Raw genomic sequence first — 13,032 nt, 5'->3', positions numbered from 1 at the left:
ATTACTACAACAAGATTCCAAACATTTCTTTAGCTGTAACCAGACGCATATCCCAGAATCTGCAAGATGGAAAGAGAAGGCATTGTTTGGGTCTTTAGCCATTTCTCAGGTTGAAACTGTCAGGAAGTGAGATTCTCCCAAGGTGAAAAGATTAGAGTGGAGTGAAAGTGGTGGCAATAGGCAGTAGTATGCTGATAAACTAGCTCTCTCAAAAAAACAGAAAAAAGAAAGAAAAGCCCTAATTTCACAGTGTTTGCCCATTTTCTTGATACAAATTTGATGCAAATACACTCACCATAATGAATTTCAAGATAACAACCATGAAATATTTAGTCTCTCAAAAATCCTATTTAACAATCAGAGTCAGCCAGTCCATTCCAGTCAGCTCTCATACCACTATTCGTTTCTTCCTCTTATTAATTCAACAAACATTAACTGAGTACATACTATGTGTTAGCCACCATTCTATATTTTTATGAGAATAAAAATACTAATTAATATGACCTTATTCATCAGGAATTTGTCACCTACTCTCTCTTGAAGTGAAGAAGTTGCTTAAAATTTGGGGCATAGAACTCAGGAACAAAAAAAGAGCAGCGTCTTATGATATGGGAGATTTATACCAGCTCATGAGGTGGAATATGGAAACCTTTATTTGTAACATTCAAGAACAAATTGTAGTAAATATCTGGTTGCTATTTTTATTGTTCTTTTACACATTGATTTCCTTGAAACCCATGTCTGCTAACCTTGTTTTCACTTTAAAAAGACTAGTACCCAATAATTAATTTTTATTATCTTGGTGCTTAAAATGAGCCTAGGAATCACCTACGCCAACTGTCCTTCCTACACCAGTGTACCTGTTGAAGTCCTTGGGTTGGTTAGCTGCTGTGGAAGAGTGAAGCATTTCTGCTTCTCCCATATCTGCTTCTCCCATTTCTGCCACTGTTCAAAGGCAAGAGAGTTGTGTGCCACACCACACCTCTATTTCAGAGGAATTTTGAAGTTAAGCCCTTTTGACCTCTCACTTTGTTCACCCCTATACTCATTCCTTTCCATAAGAGAAAGGGTTGCAAACTTGATGCGTTGGAATTTGAGTCACTGTGCTAAATCAGTGCCTTTGAGTAGCATAGTTTTTTACTTTTTACATGCTGTTGGATTTAAATGATAATCAGATAGATTGGTGGACGTTTGTCCTCACAACAAGCAGAAGACTGTGAAGATGAAGCAGACATACACTTCTCATTCATGTGGCTGGCTGGGTTAGTAAATTACATGTTTGATTTGCACATCGTCCTTTCCTTCAATTATCCTTCCCTCCCTTCCAATACTCTTAAGAGAGTAGAGGATCTCACTTTACCTTTGAACTTAAACTGTATTTTCTAATCCAGAGTTTAACATTGAGATATGGGACACACACACTTGTATTAATAAAAATGACAATAAATTCTTGCTTAGCTATTGATTTTTAGAATACATTCTGTATTAGTCCATTTTCATGCTGCTGATAAAGACATACCAGAGGCTGGATAATTTCCAAAAAAAGAGAGGTTTAATGGACTCACAGTTACATGTGACTTGAAAGGCCTCACAATCATGGTGGAAGCTGAAAGGCACATCTTACATGGCAGCAGGCAAGACAGAATGAGAACCAAGTGAAAGGGTTTTCCACTTATAAACCATCAGATCTCTTGAGACTTATTCACTACGAGAACAGTACAGAGGAACTGCCCCCCCACACACACACACAGCAGGACTCAATTATCTCCCACTAAGCTCCTCCTACAACATGTGGTAATTATGGGAGCTACAATTCAAGATGAGATTGGGGTGGAGACACAGTCAAATCATATCATTCCACTCTGGTCCCTCTCAAATCTAATGTTGTCACATTTCAAAACTAATCATGCCCTCCCAACAGTCCCCCAAAGTCTTAACTCATTTCAGCATTAACTCAAAAGTCCACAGTCCAAACTATTGTCTGAGACAAGGCGAGTCCCTACTGCCTATGAACCTGTAAAATCAAAAGCAAGTTAGTTATTTCCTGGATACAATGGCAGTACAGGCATTGGGTAAATACAGCGGTTACAAGTTGGAGAAACTGGCCAAAACAAAGGGGCTACAGGCCTCATGCAAGTCTGAAATCTAGCAAGGCAGTCAAATCTTGAAGCTCAAAAATGATCTCCTTTGACTCCATGTCTCACAACCAGGTCACACTGATGCAAAAGGTGGGTTCCCATGGTCTCGGACAGCTCTGTCCCTGTGACTTTGCAAGGTATAGCCTCCTTCCTGGATGTTTTAATGAGCTAGCATTGAGTGTCTGCAGCTTTTCCAGGTGCATGGTGCCAGCTGTCAGTGGATCTACCATTCTGGGGTCTGGAGGTTGGTGGCCCTTTTCACATAGCTGCACTAGGCAGTGTCCCAATGAGGACTCTGTGTGGGAACTTGAATCCCATATTTCCCTTCTGTACTGCCCTAAAAGTTCTCCATGAGGGCCTCTCCCCTGCAGAAAACTTCTGCCTGGACACCCAGACATTTCTGTACATCCTCTGAAATCTAGGTGGAGGTTTCCAAACATAAATTCTTGACTTTCGTGCACCTGCAGGCTCAACACCACATGGGAGCTGCCAAGGTTTGGGGCTTGCACCCTCTGAAGACATGGCCCAAGCTGTACCTTGGCCATGGCTAGAGCAGATGGGATGTGGGCACCAAGTCCCTAGGCTGCACATAGTGGGGGTGCTCTGGTCCCAGCCCATGAAACCATTTTTCCCTCCTAGGCCTCCATGCCTGTGATGGGATGGGCTGCTGCAAAGGTCTCTGACATACCCTGGAGACATTTTCCCCACTGTCTTGGCAATTAACATTTACCTCCTCGTTACTTATGCAAATTTCTGCAGCCAGCTTGAATTTCTTCTCAGAAAATGGGCTTTTCTTTTCTATCACATCATCAGGCTGCAAATTTTCTGAACTTTTATAATCTGTTTACCTTTAAAACTGAATGCTTTTACCAACACCCAAGTCGCATCTTGAATACTTTGCTTCTTAGAAATTTCTTCCACCAGATACCCTAAATCATCTTCCTCAAGTTCAAAGTTTCACAAATCTCTAGGGCAGGAGCAAAATATCACCAGTCTTTTTGCTAAAACATAGCAAAAATCACCTTTACTTCAGTTCCCAACAACTTCCTCATCTCCATCTAAGACCATCTCAGCCTGGATTTCATTGTCTATATAGTTATCAGCATTTTGGTCAAAGCCATTCAACAAGTCTCCAGGAAGTTCCAAACTTTCCCACATTTTCCTGTCTTCTTCTGAGCCCTCCAAACTTTCCAACCTCTGCCTGTTACCCAGTTCCACAGTTGCTTCCACATTTTGGGTATCTTTACAGCAGTACCCCAGTTTACCAGTACCAATTTACTGTAATTAGTCTGTTGTCATGCTGCTGATAAAAACATGCCTGAGACTGGGTAATTTATAATGAAAAGGAGGTTTAATGGACTCACAGTTCCATGTAGGTGGGGAGGCCTCACAATCATGGCAGAAGGCAAAAGTCACATCTTACATGGTGGCAGACAAGAAAAAATGAAAACCAAGTGAGAGGAGTTTCCCATTATAAAACCATCAGCTCTTGTGAGACTTATTTACCACCACGAGAACGGTACAAGGGAAACTGCCCCCATGATTAAATTGTCTCCCACTTGGTCCCTCCCACAACACGTGGGAATTATGAGAGCTACAATTCAAGATAAGATTTAGGTGGGGACACAGCAGAACCATATTATATTCTGTCATCAAGGGGCCTGTGAGGGGGGAAATCTATAGAAATTAAAATGCCACAGAAAACCCTAAGTTTACTTCTTACCACCTTTTCATCCTAAGCAGTTTAGTCTAATTTTTCTTGTGCATTCTGCTCAGGTCTATATTGCCTTGAAACTTTCCCCTGACACCAGCTTTCCTCTTTCTTTCAATGGATATTCTCATGTCAACACATTCGCAAACATTTTAACAGTCCCTTTACTTTCCTTATAAACAAAACCTTGGCTTTTGTCTGATGAAACCATATTTAGATTTTACAATATCCCACATGGAAACCATTACAGCCATTACACAGAATGAGGAAAAAAATAATATGGATAACTTTTGTTATTCCTTTTAACCAACTACAGCATTAGTTTGCAACCCCTCATTCATAAATATTACTTCCATTTTTTTTCTTTTTTTTTCTGTGATAGGGTCTCCTTCTGTCACCCAGGCTGAACTGCAGTGGTGTGAACGTGGCTCACTGGAGTCTTGACCTCTCAGGCTCAAGTGATCCTCCCAACTCAGTCTTCCAGTAGCTGGGACTATAGGCACATGCCATCAGGCCTGGCGGTTTTTTTTTTTTTTTTTTTTTTTTTTTTTTGTAGAGACAGAGTTTTATCATGTTGCCTAGGCTGCCTTGAATTCCTGAGGCTAAGTGATCTGTCTGCCTCAGCCTCCCAAAGTGCTGGGATTACAAGCAGGAGCCACTGCACCTGGCCTCAATTCCAATTTTAGAGGGTTTTCAGAACTTTCTAGGAATCAGGGAGAAACAGAAAAAATCATGGGTGTGATACATGAATAAAAAGATGATATTTTGGAATGAAATGCTAAGATGGAAAAAAAAAGAAGAAAACCATATATTTATGAACCCCACTGTACATAAGAGTGTACTTGGTTTATGAACATGGTATATCTTTCCATTTGTTTGTTGTTTTTGAAAGTTTATTTCAGCAATGTTTTGTAATTTTCAGCATACAAGTTTTTGCCTCCTTGGTTAAGTTTATTCCAAAGTTTTAAAACATTTTTTGAATTTATTGTAAATGGGATTGTTTTACTTCCCTTTTCAGATTGCTCATTGTTAATGTATAGAAACACAACTGATTTTGTATGTTGATTTTGTATCTTTACCACTTTACAGAATTATTTTATTAGTTCTAACAGGTTTGCGTGTCTCTCTCTCTCCTCTCTCTCTCTCTCTCTGTGTGTGTGTGTGTGTGTGTGTGTAATCTTGAGGGGTTTTTATATATAAGATGACATCATCTGCAAACAGAGATAAATTTACATCTTCCTTTCTGATTACGATGCCTTTCTCTTTTTCTTCTCTAATAGCTCTGGCTATTACTTGCAGTACTTTGAATAGAAGTAGAGAAGGTGGGCATTCTTGGATCTTGGAGGAAAAATTTTAGTTTGTCACTGTGGAATATGAGGTTTGCTGTGGACTTTTCATGTACTGCCTTTATTATGCCAATGTAATTTTATTCTACTCACAACACATTGAGTGTTTTTATCATGAAAAGGTGTTGAATTTTGTCAAATATTTTTCTACATATATTGAGATTATTATATGATTTTTATCCTTTATTCTGTTAATGTGATGTATCACATTGATTAGTTTGCTTATGTTGAACCTCCTTGCGTCCCAGTGATAAATATTATGGGATTATGGTATATGATCCTTTGAATGTGCTGTTGAATTTGGCTTACTAGTATTTTGTTGTGGATTTTTACATCCACGTTAGTCAGTGATATTGACCTATACTTTTCTTTTCTTGCAGTGTCTTCATCTGGCTTTACTATTAGAGTGATGTTGGTCTCATAGAATGAGTTTCAAAGAGTTCTCTCTTCTGTTTTTGTAATTATTTAAGGATGATCCGAATTAAACTTCTTTAAATGTTTGGTAGGATTCATCTGGGAAGCCATCTTGTCCTAGGCTTTTCTTTCTTGCAAGGTTTATAAATACTGATACAGTCTCTCTATTTGTTATTGGTCAGTTCAGGATTTTTATTTTTCTTAATTTAGTCTTAGTAGGTTGTATGTTTCTAGGAATTTGTACATTTCTCATTTGTCTAATTTTTGGTATGTAATTGTTCGCGATAATTTTTATGTTTTTTTTTTTAAATTTCTGTGGTATCATTTGCAATGTCTCCTGTTTTATTTTTTATTTGATTTATTTTAGGCTCCCCTTTAAAATATTCTAGCTAAGTATTTTTAAAGTTTGCTTATCTTTAAAAAAAAAAAAACTAGCTGAGTGAAATCAAGAATGAACTATCTTAATGAAATTTTAAAAAAGTGCCATTCACAATAGCTACAAAAAATAAACTATCTAGGAATAAATTGAATCAAGGAGGTGAAAGGCATGATGAAAACTACAAATAATTGATGAAAGTAGATGAAAAGGACAATAACAAATGAAAAGTTACTCTATGCTCGTGAGTTGGAAAAATTATGACCATTCTACCCAAAGCAATCTATAAATTCAATATAAACTCTATCAAAACACCAATGACATTCTTCACAGAAATAGGACAAAATTCTAAAATTTTATGAACCACAAAAGACCCTGAGGAGCCAAAGCAATATGGAGGAAAAAGAACAAAGCTGCAAGTATCGCACTATCTGACTTCAAAATATATTATAAGGCTAGAATAATGAAAACAGCATGGTATTGGTATAAAAACAGATACATAGGCCAATGAAACAGAATACAAAACCTCGAAATAAATCTTTGTATTTACAGCCAACTGATTTTCCTTTTCTAAACAATTTTTTAATTTTTGTGGGTACAGAGTAGGTGTATATATTTATGGGGTACATGAGATGTTTTGATGCAGGCATATAGTGGGAAATAAGCACATCATGGGGAATAGGTTAGCCATCATTTTAAACATTTATACTTTGAGTTAAAAGCAATCCAATTATACTCTTTTAGTTATTTTTAAATGTACTATTAAATTATTATTGACTACAATCACCCTATTGTGCTAGCAAATACTAGGTCTTATTCTTTCTATTCTTTTTAAATCCATTAACTATCCCCACCTCCCCATTTATCCCCTCTACCCTTCCCAGCCACTGGTATCCATATTTCTACTCTCTGTATTGATGAGTCCAGTTGTTTTTATTTTTAGATCCCACAGATAAGTGAGAACATGTGAAGTTTGTATTTCTGTGCCTGGCTTACTTCACTTAACGTAATGATCTCCTGTTCCATCCATGTTGTTGCAAATGACAGGGTGTCATTCCTTTTTATGGCTGAATAGTACTCCACTGTGTATATGTACCATATTTTCTTTATTCATTCATCTGTGATGGACACTTAGGTTGCTTCCAAATCTTGGTTATTGCAAACAATGCTACAACAAACATGGGAGTGCAGATAGCTCTTTGATATACTGACTTGCTTTCTTTTGGGCATATATCCAGAAGTGGGATTGCTGGATCATATGGTTACTGCATTTTTAGTTTTCTGAGGAATTTCCAAACTGTTCTCCATAGTGGTTGTACTAATTTACATTCCCACCAATAGTGTACAAGGGTTCCCTTTTCTCCACATCCTCACCAGCATTTGTTATTGACTGTCTTTTGGAAATAAACCATTTTAACTGAAATGAGATAATATCTCATTGTAGTTTTAAATTCCAATTCTCTGATAATCAGTGATATTAAACACTTTTTCATATGCCTGTTTGCCATTTTTATGTCTTCTTTTGAGAAATGTCTATTCAAATATTTTGCCCAGTTTTAATCAGATTATTAGACTTTTTCCTACAGAGTTGTTTGAGCTCCTTACATATTCTGGTTGTTAATTCCTTGTCAGGTGGGTAGTTTACAAATATTTTCTCCCATTCTATGGGTTGTCTCCCCACTTTCTTGATAGTTTCCTTTGCTGTGCAGAAGCTTCTTAACTTATGTCCATTTTTGCTTTGGTTGCCTGTGTTTGTAGGCTATTACTCAAGAAATTTTTGCCCGGACCAATGTGCTAGGGATTTTCCCTAATGTTTTCTTGTAGTAGCAAAATGCCTTTGAGAGTCATCCAAGTTGTTGTATACATGAATAGTTCATTCCTTCTTACTGTTGGGAAGTATAAGAATAAGCAGTAGGACCATAGAGGACGCTGTAGGACTAATGCTCATCGGAAAATGACTAGCGGTGCTGGCATCCCTATGTTCTTTTTCCAAATGAGAAACATTTTCCCCAAGGCAAAAACGCCCCTAAGATGTATTCTGGAGAAATGGAACCAATTTGACCCTCAGACGCTAAGAAATAAGCGACTTACATTCTTCTGCAGTACTGCCTGGCCACAATTTCCTCTTCAAGGGGGAGAAACCTGGCCCCCTGAGGGAGGTATAAATTATAACAGCATCTTACAGCTAGACCTCTTTTGTAGAAAGGAGGGCAAATGGAGTGAAGTGCCTTATGTGCAAACTTTATTTTCATTAAGGTACAACTTGCAATTATGTAAAAAGTATAATTTAGGCCCTAAAGGAAGCCCTCAGAGTCTACCCCCCTGCCCCGGCATTGCCCCGACGTTCCCCCGGCTCCTTCCCCAACTAATAAGACCCCCATTCAACCCAAACGGTCCACATCTTTACCAGTATTTGATATTGTAATTTTTCTGGGTGTGTACTCGTAAATCATTGTGGTTTTAATTTGCATTTGCCTTTTGACTAGTGATAGTAAGCAGCTTTTCATGTCCCCATTTGCCACTTTGTCAAAAAACAAACACAAATGACACATAAAAAATATATATTATTTTTAACCATAATTGCCCTACTATATGATCCAACACTAGAACTTACTCCTTCTGTCTATCTGTATATTTATACCCATTAAACAAAAATGTGGTCAATTTGTATATTTATTATCAAGTTGTTGTTCATAGCTTTAGTTCTTATATTTTGTAAATGATCCTTTCATAGTATGAGATGCCCTGCTTTATTTCCTGGGTTGGTAATATTCCTTCCTTTGACATCTACTTTATTTGATATTATTAATTCTACTCCAGATTTCTTTTTATTAGTTTTGGCATAGTATATCTTTTTCCATCCATTATTTTTTAACATATCTGAGTTTATTTATTTGTTTGTTTATTTTTGAGATGGAGTCTTGCTCTGTTGCCCAGGCTGGGGTGCAGTGGTGTGACCTCAGCTAACTGCAACCTCTGTCAGCCAGGTTCAAGCAATTCTACTGCCTCAGCCTCCTGAGTGGCTGGGATTACAGGTGTGCACCACCATGCCCAGCTAATTTTTGTATTTTCAACAGAGATGGGGTTTCACCATGTTGGTCAGGCTGGTCTCGAACTCCTGACCTCAAACGACCCACCTCCTTGGCCCAGGCATAAGCCGTCATGCCCAGCTGGAGTTTTTATATTTAAAGTAGGTTTTTTTTTTTTTTTTTTTTTAGCAGAGAGTTAGGTCCTGCTTTTTTAAAATCCAATCTGACAATTGTTGCCTTTTCATTGCAATGTTTAAATCATTAGCGACTAATATAATTATAAATACGGTTGGATTAGATTTATCACCTTGTTATTTGTTTTCTATTTATCTGATCTGATTTTTGTTCTATTTTCCCTTTCCACTACTTTTTGTATAGATTTTTAAATTAATTTATTTTTTCTCCCATTTGTCTTATTAAATATCTCTTTGCTTTATTGTTATATTATTTTAGTAATTGCTCTAGAGTTTATAATACTCTTAGAGTTTACATTTTCAGCTTATCACAGTCTTCCTTCAAATGATATTATACCTCTTCATGGATAATGTAAGAAATGTAAGAATCTTATAATAATAGTATACTTTCATTCCATCTCCCCATGTTTTGTATTATTGCTGTCATACAATTTATGCCCACATTCACTATAAATCCTACAATACATTGCTATTTTTTTGCCTTAAACAGTCATTTTTCTTTTAAAGAAATAAAAAATTAGAAAAAAACATCTTTTATATTTACCCTTACATCATTTATTATTTTTGGTTTTCTTCCTTTTTTTTTTTTTTTTGTTTTTGAGACGGAGTCTCGCTCTGTCGCCCAGGCAGGAGTGTGTAGTGGCGCAATCTCGGCTCACTTCAAGCTCTGCCTCCCGAGTTCACGCCATTCTCTTGCCTCAGCTTCCCGAATAGCTGGGACTACAGGCACCCGCCGCCACGCCCGGCTAATTTTTTGTATTTTTTAGAAGAGACGGGGCTTCACCGTGTTAGCCAGGATGGTCTCGATCTCCTAACCTCGTGATACACCTGCCTCGGCCTCCCAAAGTGCTAGGATTACAGGCGTGAGCCACTGTGCCCGGCCTCTTCATTCTTTTATGTAGTATTCCGTTTAACATTTTTTACAGTGCATGTCTGCTGGTGATAAAATCTCCTAACTTTTGTTTGACAGAATGTTTTTATTTCACCTTTGTCTTAGAATGATTTTGTTCTTTTTTGAGGGGGAGAAGCTGCGTACGCAATTCTCTTCTGACTTTTTTTCCCTTTCAATACTTCATTGGGATTCCTTGTGGCAGTTAATCCACCAGTCTATTTATCTGTCCTGGGGTTATTCTTTTTGTTCTTTCTTTCCTCATGACAATCCATGCAAGAAGACAAAATACACAATAAGTGAGTGTGGGAACAACCCTAACTTAGAAACCCTATGTCCTACATGAGCCAACATCTCTTCTAACAACTCTTAGCCATAGTTTCCAGGGTCTTGCATATCCAAAATAAAAAACTACGACTTATCACTCGGTATGTATAGTCATACCTAGAACTCCCAGTCTAGACACAATCTTTCAATCAGGGTTCATTGAGTTGCTTAGCATTGATATGACATTTCATTTTCATCACATTTCCTGAAGAACAGGGTTAGAAAGTTTTAAAACAACAAGGTCTCATGGAAAAGAAAAAAAGAGGTTTTAAGCCATTTACGCACATCCTTGAAGTCTATCTTCTTCTCTTGAAGTCTATTGTGTTGCGCTCTCCGGGTGCACCTTCTCTTTACTTCTTGGTCTCATCTTTCCCTCCCACGTATGCTTTTACAAGGCTATGTCCTTAACTCTCTTCATTTCTCCTTCTGTGCTCTCTCAATATCTTCACTAGCTATTTTGGTTTGTGTCATCTATGCAGACAAATGCCAAATCCTTATCTGTAGCCTTAACTTTTCTAACAAGTCTAGTTTTGAATTTCCCAGTTCCTCCTGTGTGTTGCCATTTAGATACCTTGCAGGAACACTGAATTCAATTTATCTAATACAACTCTTCAACACTACCTACTGTATTTAATCACCATCTTCTCACTCAATCATTTTCAATTATATCATTTCTCTCTCCCGTTTTTCAGGCGTCTTCAAAGTACTATAGATTCTACCTCTGTACTATTTTTCTTATCAATATGGCCGCTCTTTTTCATGTCTGTGCACTCTTTTTCTGCCTCTGAAATGCTCCAGGCTCACCATGCTGGTTGTCATGAAAACTGTTAAAAAAAAAAAAAAGTATCTTTCATTGTCTATGCTTTGCTTTGGAAACTTCATCAGGCCCTCTCTTACTCTGCTTATTTCAAACATTCCCTTGTATTAGCTCCTCTTGGTTTAGGATTGCTGTGATTTGACTATTTGTGTCTCTTTCAAATTTCATGTTGAAGCTTAATTCCCAGTGCAACGTATTAAGAGGTGAGGCTTTCAGAAGGTGTCTGTGCTCACCAAACACCAAATCTGCTGGCACCGTGATCTTTGGCTTCCCAGGTTCCAGAATTGTGAGAAATAAATTTCTGTTCTTTTGAAATTACCCAGTGTCAGATATTTTGTTCTAGCGCATAAAAAAATAGACTAAGACAAGGATCATATTTTCCTTGTACCTTTTTTCTCTTCTCCATTACTCCAGAATGTGCTGGTGTTTTGCCAGAATTTTATACTATCTACACAGACTTTAGCTTCATGTCAATATATCTGTTACTAGGTGATTCCTAACAGGCATCTATACATTCCAAAAGCATTCCAGAAAATTAGTTATTATCACTAGGCAACTTCATCACTTGCTTCAGCAATAAGAATTATGTCAGTCAACTTTGAACATGTGCCAAGAAAGGGAAGAAAAGAAGCATTGAGGTAGAAGCAGGAAAAGCAGGCTTGCACCGGCTTGTACCCAGTGCAAGCCTGATGTTATAGTATAAGCCTACCATCTATTACAGGCCGAATTGTGTCCCTCACTCTCCAAATTCATATGTTGAATCTCTAACACTGAGGATCTTAGAGTGTAACTGTATTTTGAGTGAGGTCCTTTAAAGAGGTGATGATAGTGAGGCCATTAGTTTGAGTCCTATTTCAAATTGACTGTTGGCCTTATAAGAACAGGAAATTTGGGGAGCTGGGTGCAGTGGCTCACATTTGTAATGCCAGCACTGTAGGAGGACAAGGAAAGCAGATCACCTGAGGCCAGGAGTTCAAGACCAGCCTGGCCAACATGGCAAAACCCCATCTCAGTAATAATAATAATAATAGCAAAAATTAGCCAGGCGTGGTGGTGTGCACCTATAATTCCAGCTACTTGGGGGTGCTGAGGTACGAGAATCACTTGAACCCAGGAGGTGGAGGTTGCAGTGAGCTGAGATCGCACCACTGCGCTACAGTCCAGTCTGGGTGACAGAGCGAGACGCTGTCTCAAAAAAAAAAAAAAAAAGAAGAAGAAGAAGAAAAGAAGAAAAAAGAAGAAGGAGGAGAAGGAGAAGAAGAAGAAATTTGGATACCCAAAGAGACAACAGGGATTTGTGTGCACAGAAGAAAGGCCATCTGTAGACACGGTGAGACAGCAGCCTCTGCAAGCCAAGGAAAAAGGCCTCAGATAAAACTAAACTTGCCACCACCTTGATCTTAGGCTTCTAGCTTCCAGAAGTGTGAGAAAACAAATTTCTTTGTTTCACTCAGTCCGTGGTATTTCGTTATGGTAACCCTAGAAAACTAACTCACCATCAATAAAAATGCAATTATGGCACAAACTGTCAACCTGTGTAAATGCTGACAATAAAGTTTAAGTGAAAGAGCAGACCTTGAACAAATTTTGTAACCACAATGAAGTGGGAAAAGCAAGAAAATTCTATTTCTCCAATTTTATCTCTTTTCCCCATTTATTGACCTAATAATACACATAATACTTAGGTCATGCTAATGTCCTTTAAAACATACATACATTGAAATAAAGCTAAGTTTGTATCTTTGTAGCAGCAGCAGCCTCTGAACACAAGCCCCCCCTTTCCTTTTCCCT

Source organism: Theropithecus gelada, chromosome 3 (assembly GCF_003255815.1).
Source record: "Theropithecus gelada isolate Dixy chromosome 3, Tgel_1.0, whole genome shotgun sequence".
In the NCBI taxonomy this organism is placed as follows: Eukaryota; Metazoa; Chordata; class Mammalia; order Primates; family Cercopithecidae; genus Theropithecus; species Theropithecus gelada.
The sequence above is the reverse complement of the archived record's forward strand: the minus strand, read 5'-3'. Positions refer to the sequence as shown.